The sequence below is a fragment of the Betta splendens genome, chromosome 5, assembly GCF_900634795.4.
Source record: "Betta splendens chromosome 5, fBetSpl5.4, whole genome shotgun sequence".
In the NCBI taxonomy this organism is placed as follows: Eukaryota; Metazoa; Chordata; class Actinopteri; order Anabantiformes; family Osphronemidae; genus Betta; species Betta splendens.
In genome coordinates this window covers 19,273-32,804 of record NC_040885.2, presented here as the reverse complement: position 1 = coordinate 32,804, position 13,532 = coordinate 19,273, and the positions used below count along the sequence as shown (strand labels likewise).

The 13,532-nt window shown below is 48.3% G+C and overlaps 6 non-coding genes across 6 annotated transcripts; all 6 read right to left on the bottom strand.

Moving 5' to 3' along the window:
- Positions 1-2,236: 2,236 nt before the first annotated feature.
- Positions 2,237-2,427, bottom strand: LOC114856484 (U2 spliceosomal RNA). The gene has a single exon (XR_003786113.1). It is a non-coding gene; the product is annotated as a U2 spliceosomal RNA (small nuclear RNA).
- A 595-nt stretch (positions 2,428-3,022) lies between these two features.
- Positions 3,023-3,185, bottom strand: LOC114856448 (U1 spliceosomal RNA). Its single transcript, XR_003786080.1, has one exon. It is a non-coding gene; the product is annotated as a U1 spliceosomal RNA (small nuclear RNA).
- A 1,924-nt stretch (positions 3,186-5,109) lies between these two features.
- Positions 5,110-5,300, bottom strand: LOC114856483 (U2 spliceosomal RNA). The gene has a single exon (XR_003786112.1). It is a non-coding gene; the product is annotated as a U2 spliceosomal RNA (small nuclear RNA).
- A 595-nt stretch (positions 5,301-5,895) lies between these two features.
- Positions 5,896-6,058, bottom strand: LOC114856444 (U1 spliceosomal RNA). Its single transcript, XR_003786076.1, has one exon. It is a non-coding gene; the product is annotated as a U1 spliceosomal RNA (small nuclear RNA).
- Positions 6,059-11,345: 5,287 nt separating this feature from the next.
- Positions 11,346-11,536, bottom strand: LOC114856482 (U2 spliceosomal RNA). Its single transcript, XR_003786111.1, has one exon. It is a non-coding gene; the product is annotated as a U2 spliceosomal RNA (small nuclear RNA).
- A 595-nt stretch (positions 11,537-12,131) lies between these two features.
- On the bottom strand, positions 12,132-12,294 carry LOC114856433 (U1 spliceosomal RNA). The gene has a single exon (XR_003786069.1). It is a non-coding gene; the product is annotated as a U1 spliceosomal RNA (small nuclear RNA).
- Positions 12,295-13,532: the final 1,238 nt, after the last annotated feature.

The following is a 13,532-nucleotide window of genomic DNA, read 5'->3' as shown; positions in this document are numbered from 1 at the left end:
GGAGCTGTGGACGCAGGGTCTCCGGTGCCTGTCGTGGTGGTAATCCCCGAACCCGGTGGTGGACGCCGGAGGTAAGGGACGCCATCAAGCTGAAGAAGGAGTCCTACCAGGTATGGTTGACCTGTAGGACTCCTGAGGCAGCTGATGGGTACCGGCAGGCCAAGCGTGCTGCAGCCCGTGCCGTTGCGGAGGCAAAAACTCGGGCTTGGGAGGAGTTCGGGGAGGCCATGGAGGAGGACTATCGCTCGGCCTCAAAGAGATTCTGGCAAACCGTCCGGCGCCTCAGGAGGGGGAAGCAGTTCTTTACCAACTCTGTTTTCAGTGGAGGTGGGGAGCTGTTGACCTCAACTGGGGATGTTATCGGACGGTGGAAGGAGTACTTTGAGGATCTCCTCAACCCCTCCGACATGCCTTCTGCTGAGGAAGCAGAGGCAGGGGACTCAGAGGCGGACTCGCCCATCACCCAGGCTGAGGTCACCGAGGTAGTTAGTAAGCTCCTCGGTGGCAGAGCAGCGGGGGTGGATGAGATCCGTCCTGAGTACCTCAAGTCTCTGGATGTTGTGGGGCTGTCTTGGGTGACACGCCTCTGCAACATCGCGTGGAGGAGGGGGACAGTTCCTCTGGACTGGACAACCGGGGTGGTTGTCCCTCTTTACAAAAAGGGGGACAGGAGAGTGTGTTCCAACTATAGGGGGATCACACTTCTCAGCCTCCCTGGGAAAGTCTATGCCAGGGTACTGGAGAGGAGAATTCGGCCGATAGTCGAACCTCGGATACAGGAGGAACAATGTGGTTTTCGGCCTGGTCGTGGAACGCTGGACCAGCTTTATACCCTCAGCAGGGTGCTTGAGGGTTTGTGGGAGTTTGCCCAACCAGTCTACATGTGCTTTGTGGATCTGGAGAAGGCATTCGACCGCGTCCCTCGTGACATCCTGTGGGGGGTGCTCCGGGAGTATGGAGTCCAGGGCCCTTTGCTAAGGGCTGTTCGGTCTCTGTACAACCGGAGCAGGAGCTTGGTTCGCATTGCCAGCAATAAGTCAGACCTGTTCCCGGTGCATGTTGGACTTTGGCAGGGCTGCCCTTTGTCACCGGTTCTGTTCATTATTTTTATGGACAGAATTTCTAGGCGCAGCCACGGGCCGGAGGGGGTCTGGTTTGGGGACCACAGGATTGCATCTCTGCTTTTTGCAGATGATGTTGTCCTGTTGGCTTCATCAGGCCAGGACCTCCAGCGTGTGCTGGTGCGGTTTGCAGCTGAGTGTGAAGCGGCTGGGATGAGAATCAGTTCCTCCAAATCTGAGGCCATGGTTCTCGACCGGAAAAAGGTGGTTTGCTCTCTCCAGGTTGGAGAAGAGTTTCTGCCTCAAGTGGAGGAGTTTAAGTATCTTGGGGTCTTGTTCACGAGTGAGGGAAGGAGGGAGCGTGAGTTTGACAGACGGATCGGTGCGGCGGCTGCAGTAATGCGGTCGGTGTATCGGTCCGTCGTGGTGAAGAGGGAGCTGAGCCGAAAGGCAAAGCTCTCAATTTACCGGTCAATCTACGTTCCTACCCTCACCTATGGTCATGAGCTTTGGGTCATGACCGAAAGGGCAAGGTCACGGATACAAGCGGCTGAAATGAGCTTCCTCCGCAGGGTGGCTGGGCGCTCCCTTAGAGATAAGGTGAGGAGCTCTGTCACCCGGGAGGAGCTCGGAGTAGAGTCGCTGCTCCTCCACATCGAGAGGAGCCAGCTGAGGTGGCTCGGGCATCTAGTTCGGATGCCTCCTGGACGCCTCCCTGGGGAGGTGTTCCGGGCATATCCCACCGGTAGGAGGCCCCGAGGAAGACCTAGGACTCGCTGGAGAGACTACGTCTCTCGGCTTGCCTGGGAACGTCTTGGGGTCCCACCGGAAGAGCTGGAGGAAGTGTCCGGGGAGAGGGAAGTCTGGAACTCTCTGCTTAGACTGCTGCCCCCGCGACCCGGCCCCGGATAAGCGGATGAAAATGGATGGATGAGTCTGTGTCACCGAACCTCATTTAGAACTGAGCTGAGATCAGGAGATGCTTTTCATGAGTGGTTCCTGCATATGTCATACAATCTGTAGGTGGACAGTTTGACATTGCTGTGTAGTGGAACCACATCTTAGATGTTAGAAAATATTTTACATTGACTTTTGCAGAGAACAATATCCTGTCAATAAATGGATACATTATTTTCTAATGAATAAGGAGCAGAATCTACCATTTTTACATCCATAGGGGGTGCACCGTTCCCAGAAGTACTGCAATACTGGGTCGATGCGTGGAGTGGACGGAGCAAGCCCCTATTCCATCTCCCTGCTCCAAAAATCAATTTAATATATGGTCCCCGGGTAGGGGACGTATCAGATATTAAACTGATAAGAACAGATACTACACTTGATCTTAGCCAAAAGGCCGAGAAGCGATACCGCCATGACGTAGAAGCTGAAGTACACGTTCTCCCAACAGTTAGTCTCAGTGACGGTGCAAACGTCTACGTTCAGTTGACCAGTAGATTAGAGTTTAACAGTGTGGTCCAGTGGGACCAAATGCTAAGACGTGCAACGCTTACAGAAAACGGAGGAAAGGGTTGCTCCTTAAACGTTTAAAGTCATGGTTAGTAGGGCGCCACTGGGTCATGTGACAGGCTATTGTCCAATAGGATTCATAATAAATTGGTGCTGATGACGTTTGTCATTATTACTTCTGTGTTAACTAGTCTAGCCTCAGATGAGCTAATACAAACAAATCTATCATCTTTCTCACTGAAGAAAAACTGTTTGCTCGATTAACAAGTTGACAAATAAAACTGCAGCTTCCACATCTAGTGGAGAAAAGAGAAATGCATCGAAATGTAATAAATAAAACGGGTACGGTAAAGATCAACTGAATGAATGAAGCTTGTATTTATTACAGCAGAATAGTTAAAGAACAGAATTGAGAGTAGATTTTTTACGTGAGCCATAGCTTCATTCATAGGATTCATGCGATACTCAACGACAATACCTTTTGAACACTTAATCAGGGGAGAGCGCGAACGCAGTCCCCCACTACCAGAAATTATGCAGTCGAGATTCCCACATTTGGGGAATTCGCAGAGGTCAGACAGCCTCAGTGCAATGGCTGAGCCTCGCCCTGGGTGAACCACCTACATGATCATGGTATCTCCCCTGCCAGGTAAGTATGAGTTGCTGAACCCGCGCTCGGGAGCCCCTTTCACACGTGATCCCTGATGACTGACGGTGCTGAAAATCATTAAACTCACAAAGTACAACGTCTCAGAAGGACGTGAAAGCACAGAAATCCACCCCAAAGGAAATGCGTTATACATAAGGACACAGACGTTATTTATATCTTTTACGATAGAATACCACATCTCCCATCGTGCTTTGTAGCAGTTCCCGGAAGTACGACACCCAGAAGAACAGCTTTATTGAGTTCTACTGGGCTCCACTGTTTACTTTAGGGACTGTTTTAACCGTTTATACGGTAGTTAAATGTCTACAGTGATAAAGAACGAAGAACGGTTCGTCCAAAATTTACCGGTGACCATATACTTGTAAACAACCAATCGCGTGGCAGAACTGAACCGCAGACAACCAATCGAGTCGCAGCTGAAATCAGACAAACAGCGCCTGCGTGGGTAAAAAGCGACTCCACATTTCTTTTAACACAGACTGTTACATATAGTTTAGATCAGCCGAAGTCTGTTTCTGCACATTACTTAAATTGCAAAGCTGCCTGAGGACCTGTTTTGCGGTAGGAAAGAATTATAGAATTATTTGTTTCCGCGACCGTTAGAGGATGAAGCGAAATCAATGTGTGTCTTTTAGATGCACGACTTTATATAGAAGTTTGTTCTCTGACAAAGGAAACATTTTGAAGCAACAACCGTTTCTTAAGTTACTATGTAAAAATGTCTGATTATATCTTTGAAGGTGCAAAGAAATTTGGACTCATCAGATCATATTTCCAAAGTTTAGCTGTTTTGTTCTTTTGTCGTTGCTACAACCTCATTATTAGACCATATTTTTGCATTAGCTGGATAAATGACTTTGAAGGAATGTTGTTGCTTCAAGTCCATTAGAAATAACGCTAGTTTTGTCGGCTAGTGACGCTAGTTTTGTCGGCTTTAAATAGTTTTCATCTTCATTTGAAACAGACGAGTTAACGTTACAAAATATTTCCTTTGTCAGAAAACAAACTTCCACGACTAAAGTTGTGCAGCTAAAAGTACACATTCACAATATTCTACTGGCCCGCTTCATCCTTTCGCGGAAACCAACAATTATTTCCTACCGCAAAACATGTCACCATACGTCCACAGGCAGCTTTGCCATTTAAGTAATGTGCAAAATCAAACTCTCTGACCTAACATATGTGGAACAGTCTGTGTTAAAAGAAATGTCGAGTCGCTTTCTACCCACGCAGGAGCGGGTGCGAGCGCCGATTGTCTAATTTCAGCCGCGACTCGAGGAACCGCATTAACTGCAGCAATGCACGATGGGAGACGTCCCTCTAGGGTGTTGTACATCGTGAGTTCAAAGAGTTTCAGCACCGTCAGTCATCAGGGATCACGTGTGAAAGGGTCTCCTGAGAGCGGGTTCAGCAACTCATACTTACCTGGCAGGGGAGATACCTTGATCGGGGTGTAAAGGACAGATACAAACCATAAACTATTGGACGGTCAAACAGAATATCAGCCGTTTAAACTTGATGTATGACGGGACACAAGAGATTAGTTGTTTTTGTAAGAATGTTACAAGAAGAGTGTTGAACCTAACCAGTCACAGAGCACATGATGACTATGTTGGGATCACAGAATAAAGGATTCAACCTTTGAATATATGACTTGGCGTTTACATGAGTCTGTGTCACCGAACCTCATTTAGAACTGAGCTGAGATCAGGAGATGCTTTTCATGAGTGGTTCCTGCATATGTCATACAATCTGTAGGTGGACAGTTTGACATTGCTGTGTAGTGGAACCACATCTTAGATGTTAGAAAATATTTTACACTGACTTTTGCAGAGAACAATATCCTGTCAAATATATGGATACATTATTTTCTAATGAATAAGGAGCAGAATCTACCATTTTTACATCCATAGGGGGTGCACCGTTCCCAGAAGTACTGCAATACTGGGTCGATGCGTGGAGTGGACGGAGCAAGCCCCTATTCCATCTCCCTGCTCCAAAAATCAATTTAATATATGGTCCCCGGGTAGGGGACGTATCAGATATTAAACTGATAAGAACAGATACTACACTTGATCTTAGCCAAAAGGCCGAGAAGCGATACCGCCATGACGTAGAAGCTGAAGTACACGTTCTCCCAACAGTTAGTCTCAGTGACGGTGCAAACGTCTACGTTCAGTTGACCAGTAGATTAGAGTTTAACAGTGTGGTCCAGTGGGACCAAATGCTAAGACGTGCAACGCTTACAGAAAACGGAGGAAAGGGTTGCTCCTTAAACGTTTAAAGTCATGGTTAGTAGGGCGCCACTGGGTCATGTGACAGGCTATTGTCCAATAGGATTCATAATAAATTGGTGCTGATGACGTTTGTCATTATTACTTCTGTGTTAACTAGTCTAGCCTCAGATGAGCTAATACAAACAAATCTATCATCTTTCTCACTGAAGAAAAACTGTTTGCTCGATTAACAAGTTGACAAATAAAACTGCAGCTTCCACATCTAGTGGAGAAAAGAGAAATGCATCGAAATGTAATAAATAAAACGGGTACGGTAAAGATCAACTGAATGAATGAAGCTTGTATTTATTACAGCAGAATAGTTAAAGAACAGAATTGAGAGTAGATTTTTTACGTGAGCCATAGCTTCATTCATAGGATTCATGCGATACTCAACGACAATACCTTTTGAACACTTAATCAGGGGAGAGCGCGAACGCAGTCCCCCACTACCAGAAATTATGCAGTCGAGATTCCCACATTTGGGGAATTCGCAGAGGTCAGACAGCCTCAGTGCAATGGCTGAGCCTCGCCCTGGGTGAACCACCTACATGATCATGGTATCTCCCCTGCCAGGTAAGTATGAGTTGCTGAACCCGCGCTCGGGAGCCCCTTTCACACGTGATCCCTGATGACTGACGGTGCTGAAAATCATTAAACTCACAAAGTACAACGTCTCAGAAGGACGTGAAAGCACAGAAATCCACCCCAAAGGAAATGCGTTATACATAAGGACACAGACGTTATTTATATCTTTTACGATAGAATACCACATCTCCCATCGTGCTTTGTAGCAGTTCCCGGAAGTACGACACCCAGAAGAACAGCTTTATTGAGTTCTACTGGGCTCCACTGTTTACTTTAGGGACTGTTTTAACCGTTTATACGGTAGTTAAATGTCTACAGTGATAAAGAACGAAGAACGGTTCGTCCAAAATTTACCGGTGACCATATACTTGTAAACAACCAATCGCGTGGCAGAACTGAACCGCAGACAACCAATCGAGTCGCAGCTGAAATCAGACAAACAGCGCCTGCGTGGGTAAAAAGCGACTCCACATTTCTTTTAACACAGACTGTTACATATAGTTTAGATCAGCCGAAGTCTGTTTCTGCACATTACTTAAATTGCAAAGCTGCCTGAGGACCTGTTTTGCGGTAGGAAAGAATTATAGAATTATTTGTTTCCGCGACCGTTAGAGGATGAAGCGAAATCAATGTGTGTCTTTTAGATGCACGACTTTATATAGAAGTTTGTTCTCTGACAAAGGAAACATTTTGAAGCAACAACCGTTTCTTAAGTTACTATGTAAAAATGTCTGATTATATCTTTGAAGGTGCAAAGAAATTTGGACTCATCAGATCATATTTCCAAAGTTTAGCTGTTTTGTTCTTTTGTCGTTGCTACAACCTCATTATTAGACCATATTTTTGCATTAGCTGGATAAATGACTTTGAAGGAATGTTGTTGCTTCAAGTCCATTAGAAATAACGCTAGTTTTGTCGGCTAGTGACGCTAGTTTTGTCGGCTTTAAATAGTTTTCATCTTCATTTGAAACAGACGAGTTAACGTTACAAAATATTTCCTTTGTCAGAAAACAAACTTCCACGACTAAAGTTGTGCAGCTAAAAGTACACATTCACAATATTCTACTGGCCCGCTTCATCCTTTCGCGGAAACCAACAATTATTTCCTACCGCAAAACATGTCACCATACGTCCACAGGCAGCTTTGCCATTTAAGTAATGTGCAAAATCAAACTCTCTGACCTAACATATGTGGAACAGTCTGTGTTAAAAGAAATGTCGAGTCGCTTTCAACCACGCAGGAGCGGGTGCGAGCGCCGATTGTCTAATTTCAGCCGCGACTCGACGAACCGCATTAACTGCAGCAATGCACGATGGGAGACGTCCCTTAAAGGTGTTGTACATCGTGAGTTCAAAGAGTTTCAGCACCGTCAGTCATCAGGGATCACGTGTGAAAGGGTCTCCTGAGAGCGGGTTCAGCAACTCATACTTACCTGGCAGGGGAGATACCTTGATCGGGGTGTAAAGGACAGATACAAACCATAAACTATTGGACGGTCAAACAGAATATCAGCCGTTTAAACTTGATGTATGACGGGACACAAGAGATTAGTTGTTTTTGTAAGAATGTTACAAGAAGAGTGTTGAACCTAACCAGTCACAGAGCACATGATGACTATGTTGGGATCACAGAATAAAGGATTCAACCTTTGAATATATGACTTGGCGTTTACATGAGTCAGGCCTCCTCCCTGAACCGCCGCCTTACCGTGGTGGAGGAGTTTGTGTGCCCGAATGACCCCGGGAGCTATGTTGTCGGGGGCTAAATGCCCCTGGTAGGGTCTCCCAAGGCAAACAGGTCCTGGGCGACGGGCCAGACTAAGAGCGGTTCACAACCCCCCTATGAAAGACAAACCACCAAGGCCAGAGACGTCGCCCGGTATGGCGCAGCCGGGGCCCCACCCTGGAACCAGGCCCGGGGTTGGGGCTCGTATGCGAGCGCCTGGTGGCCGGGCCTATTCCCACGGGGCCCGGCCGGGCACAGCCCGAAAGAGCGACGTGGGGCCGTCCTCAAGTGGACCCACCATCCGCGGGAGGAACCGTAGGGGGCCGGTGCAGAGTGGATTGGGCGGCAGTCGAAGGCGGGAGCCTGGGCGCCCCAATCCCTGGATAACCAATCTGGTTATTGGGACATGGAATGTCACGTCACTGGGGGGAAAGGAGCCTGAGCTTGTGCAGGAGGTCGAGCGGTACCGGCTAGAAATAGTCGGGCTCACCTCCACACACAGCCTGGGCTCTGGAACCCAACTCCTTGAGAGGGGCTGGACCCTTTTCTACTCTGGAGTTGCCTGCGGTGAGAGGCGGCGGGCTGGTGTGGGCTTGCTCATAGCTCCCCAGCTTAGTCGCCATGTGTTGGAGTTTTCCCCGGTGGACGAGAGGGTTGCTTCCCTGCGCCTTCGGGTGGGGGATAGGTCACTCACCGTCATTTGTGCTTACGGGCCGAATGGCAGTGTGGAGTACCCGGCCTTCTTGGGGTCCCTGGAGGGAGTGTTGGAAAGCGCTCCAACTGGGGACCCCATCGTTCTTCTGGGAGATTTCAATGCCCACGTAGGTAACGACAGTGATACCTGGAGAGGCGTGATTGGGAGAAACGGCCTCCCTGATCTGAACCCGAATGGTGTTATGTTATTGGATTTCTGTGCTAGGCACAGTTTGGCCATAACTAACACCATGTTCGAACATAAGGGTGTCCATCGGTGCACGTGGCACCAGGACACCCTAGGCCGGAGGTCGATGATAGACTTTGTAGTCGTTTCACCTGACCTTCGGCCATATGTTTTGGACACTCGCGTGAAGAGAGGGGCTGAGCTGTCAACTGATCACCACCTGGTGGTGAGTAGGATCCGCTGGCAGAGAAGGAGGCTGGAACGACTTGGCAGGCCCAAACGTATTGTGAGGGTCTGTTGGGAACGCCTGGCTGAACCCTCTGTCAGACGGACCTTTAACTCACACCTCCGGGAGAGCTTCGACCAGATTCCGAGGGAGGTGGGAGACATAGAGTCCGAGTGGACCATGTTCTCCGTCTCCATTGTCAACGCGGCCGTTCGGAGCTGTGGACGCAGGGTCTCCGGTGCCTGTCGTGGTGGTAATCCCCGAACCCGGTGGTGGACGCCGGAGGTAAGGGACGCCATCAAGCTGAAGAAGGAGTCCTACCAGGTATGGTTGACCTGTAGGACTCCTGAGGCAGCTGATGGGTACCGGCAGGCCAAGCGTGCTGCAGCCCGTGCCGTTGCGGAGGCAAAAACTCGGGCTTGGGAGGAGTTCGGGGAGGCCATGGAGGAGGACTATCGCTCGGCCTCAAAGAGATTCTGGCAAACCGTCCGGCGCCTCAGGAGGGGGAAGCAGTTCTTTACCAACTCTGTTTTCAGTGGAGGTGGGGAGCTGTTGACCTCAACTGGGGATGTTATCGGACGGTGGAAGGAGTACTTTGAGGATCTCCTCAACCCCTCCGACATGCCTTCTGCTGAGGAAGCAGAGGCAGGGGACTCAGAGGCGGACTCGCCCATCACCCAGGCTGAGGTCACCGAGGTAGTTAGTAAGCTCCTCGGTGGCAGAGCAGCGGGGGTGGATGAGATCCGTCCTGAGTACCTCAAGTCTCTGGATGTTGTGGGGCTGTCTTGGGTGACACGCCTCTGCAACATCGCGTGGAGGAGGGGGACAGTTCCTCTGGACTGGACAACCGGGGTGGTTGTCCCTCTTTACAAAAAGGGGGACAGGAGAGTGTGTTCCAACTATAGGGGGATCACACTTCTCAGCCTCCCTGGGAAAGTCTATGCCAGGGTACTGGAGAGGAGAATTCGGCCGATAGTCGAACCTCGGATACAGGAGGAACAATGTGGTTTTCGGCCTGGTCGTGGAACGCTGGACCAGCTTTATACCCTCAGCAGGGTGCTTGAGGGTTTGTGGGAGTTTGCCCAACCAGTCTACATGTGCTTTGTGGATCTGGAGAAGGCATTCGACCGCGTCCCTCGTGACATCCTGTGGGGGGTGCTCCGGGAGTATGGAGTCCAGGGCCCTTTGCTAAGGGCTGTTCGGTCTCTGTACAACCGGAGCAGGAGCTTGGTTCGCATTGCCAGCAATAAGTCAGACCTGTTCCCGGTGCATGTTGGACTTTGGCAGGGCTGCCCTTTGTCACCGGTTCTGTTCATTATTTTTATGGACAGAATTTCTAGGCGCAGCCACGGGCCGGAGGGGGTCTGGTTTGGGGACCACAGGATTGCATCTCTGCTTTTTGCAGATGATGTTGTCCTGTTGGCTTCATCAGGCCAGGACCTCCAGCGTGTGCTGGTGCGGTTTGCAGCTGAGTGTGAAGCGGCTGGGATGAGAATCAGTTCCTCCAAATCTGAGGCCATGGTTCTCGACCGGAAAAAGGTGGTTTGCTCTCTCCAGGTTGGAGAAGAGTTTCTGCCTCAAGTGGAGGAGTTTAAGTATCTTGGGGTCTTGTTCACGAGTGAGGGAAGGAGGGAGCGTGAGTTTGACAGACGGATCGGTGCGGCGGCTGCAGTAATGCGGTCGGTGTATCGGTCCGTCGTGGTGAAGAGGGAGCTGAGCCGAAAGGCAAAGCTCTCAATTTACCGGTCAATCTACGTTCCTACCCTCACCTATGGTCATGAGCTTTGGGTCATGACCGAAAGGGCAAGGTCACGGATACAAGCGGCTGAAATGAGCTTCCTCCGCAGGGTGGCTGGGCGCTCCCTTAGAGATAAGGTGAGGAGCTCTGTCACCCGGGAGGAGCTCGGAGTAGAGTCGCTGCTCCTCCACATCGAGAGGAGCCAGCTGAGGTGGCTCGGGCATCTAGTTCGGATGCCTCCTGGACGCCTCCCTGGGGAGGTGTTCCGGGCATATCCCACCGGTAGGAGGCCCCGAGGAAGACCTAGGACTCGCTGGAGAGACTACGTCTCTCGGCTTGCCTGGGAACGTCTTGGGGTCCCACCGGAAGAGCTGGAGGAAGTGTCCGGGGAGAGGGAAGTCTGGAACTCTCTGCTTAGACTGCTGCCCCCGCGACCCGGCCCCGGATAAGCGGATGAAAATGGATGGATGAGTCTGTGTCACCGAACCTCATTTAGAACTGAGCTGAGATCAGGAGATGCTTTTCATGAGTGGTTCCTGCATATGTCATACAATCTGTAGGTGGACAGTTTGACATTGCTGTGTAGTGGAACCACATCTTAGATGTTAGAAAATATTTTACACTGACTTTTGCAGAGAACAATATCCTGTCAAATATATGGATACATTATTTTCTAATGAATAAGGAGCAGAATCTACCATTTTTACATCCATAGGGGGTGCACCGTTCCCAGAAGTACTGCAATACTGGGTCGATGCGTGGAGTGGACGGAGCAAGCCCCTATTCCATCTCCCTGCTCCAAAAATCAATTTAATATATGGTCCCCGGGTAGGGGACGTATCAGATATTAAACTGATAAGAACAGATACTACACTTGATCTTAGCCAAAAGGCCGAGAAGCGATACCGCCATGACGTAGAAGCTGAAGTACACGTTCTCCCAACAGTTAGTCTCAGTGACGGTGCAAACGTCTACGTTCAGTTGACCAGTAGATTAGAGTTTAACAGTGTGGTCCAGTGGGACCAAATGCTAAGACGTGCAACGCTTACAGAAAACGGAGGAAAGGGTTGCTCCTTAAACGTTTAAAGTCATGGTTAGTAGGGCGCCACTGGGTCATGTGACAGGCTATTGTCCAATAGGATTCATAATAAATTGGTGCTGATGACGTTTGTCATTATTACTTCTGTGTTAACTAGTCTAGCCTCAGATGAGCTAATACAAACAAATCTATCATCTTTCTCACTGAAGAAAAACTGTTTGCTCGATTAACAAGTTGACAAATAAAACTGCAGCTTCCACATCTAGTGGAGAAAAGAGAAATGCATCGAAATGTAATAAATAAAACGGGTACGGTAAAGATCAACTGAATGAATGAAGCTTGTATTTATTACAGCAGAATAGTTAAAGAACAGAATTGAGAGTAGATTTTTTACGTGAGCCATAGCTTCATTCATAGGATTCATGCGATACTCAACGACAATACCTTTTGAACACTTAATCAGGGGAGAGCGCGAACGCAGTCCCCCACTACCAGAAATTATGCAGTCGAGATTCCCACATTTGGGGAATTCGCAGAGGTCAGACAGCCTCAGTGCAATGGCTGAGCCTCGCCCTGGGTGAACCACCTACATGATCATGGTATCTCCCCTGCCAGGTAAGTATGAGTTGCTGAACCCGCGCTCGGGAGCCCCTTTCACACGTGATCCCTGATGACTGACGGTGCTGAAAATCATTAAACTCACAAAGTACAACGTCTCAGAAGGACGTGAAAGCACAGAAATCCACCCCAAAGGAAATGCGTTATACATAAGGACACAGACGTTATTTATATCTTTTACGATAGAATACCACATCTCCCATCGTGCTTTGTAGCAGTTCCCAGAAGTACGACACCCAGAAGAACAGCTTTATTGAGTTCTACTGGGCTCCACTGTTTACTTTAGGGACTGTTTTAACCGTTTATACGGTAGTTAAATGTCTACAGTGATAAAGAACGAAGAACGGTTCGTCCAAAATTTACCGGTGACCATATACTTGTAAACAACCAATCGCGTGGCAGAACTGAACCGCAGACAACCAATCGAGTCGCAGCTGAAATCAGACAAACAGCGCCTGCGTGGGTAAAAAGCGACTCCACATTTCTTTTAACACAGACTGTTACATATAGTTTAGATCAGCCGAAGTCTGTTTCTGCACATTACTTAAATTGCAAAGCTGCCTGAGGACCTGTTTTGCGGTAGGAAAGAATTATAGAATTATTTGTTTCCGCGACCGTTAGAGGATGAAGCGAAATCAATGTGTGTCTTTTAGATGCACGACTTTATATAGAAGTTTGTTCTCTGACAAAGGAAACATTTTGAAGCAACAACCGTTTCTTAAGTTACTATGTAAAAATGTCTGATTATATCTTTGAAGGTGCAAAGAAATTTGGACTCATCAGATCATATTTCCAAAGTTTAGCTGTTTTGTTCTTTTGTCGTTGCTACAACCTCATTATTAGACCATATTTTTGCATTAGCTGGATAAATGACTTTGAAGGAATGTTGTTGCTTCAAGTCCATTAGAAATAACGCTAGTTTTGTCGGCTAGTGACGCTAGTTTTGTCGGCTTTAAATAGTTTTCATCTTCATTTGAAACAGACGAGTTAACGTTACAAAATATTTCCTTTGTCAGAAAACAAACTTCCACGACTAAAGTTGTGCAGCTAAAAGTACACATTCACAATATTCTACTGGCCCGCTTCATCCTTTCGCGGAAACCAACAATTATTTCCTACCGCAAAACATGTCACCATACGTCCACAGGCAGCTTTGCCATTTAAGTAATGTGCAAAATCAAACTCTCTGACCTAACATATGTGGAACAGTCTGTGTTAAAAGAAATGTCGAGTCGCTTTCTAC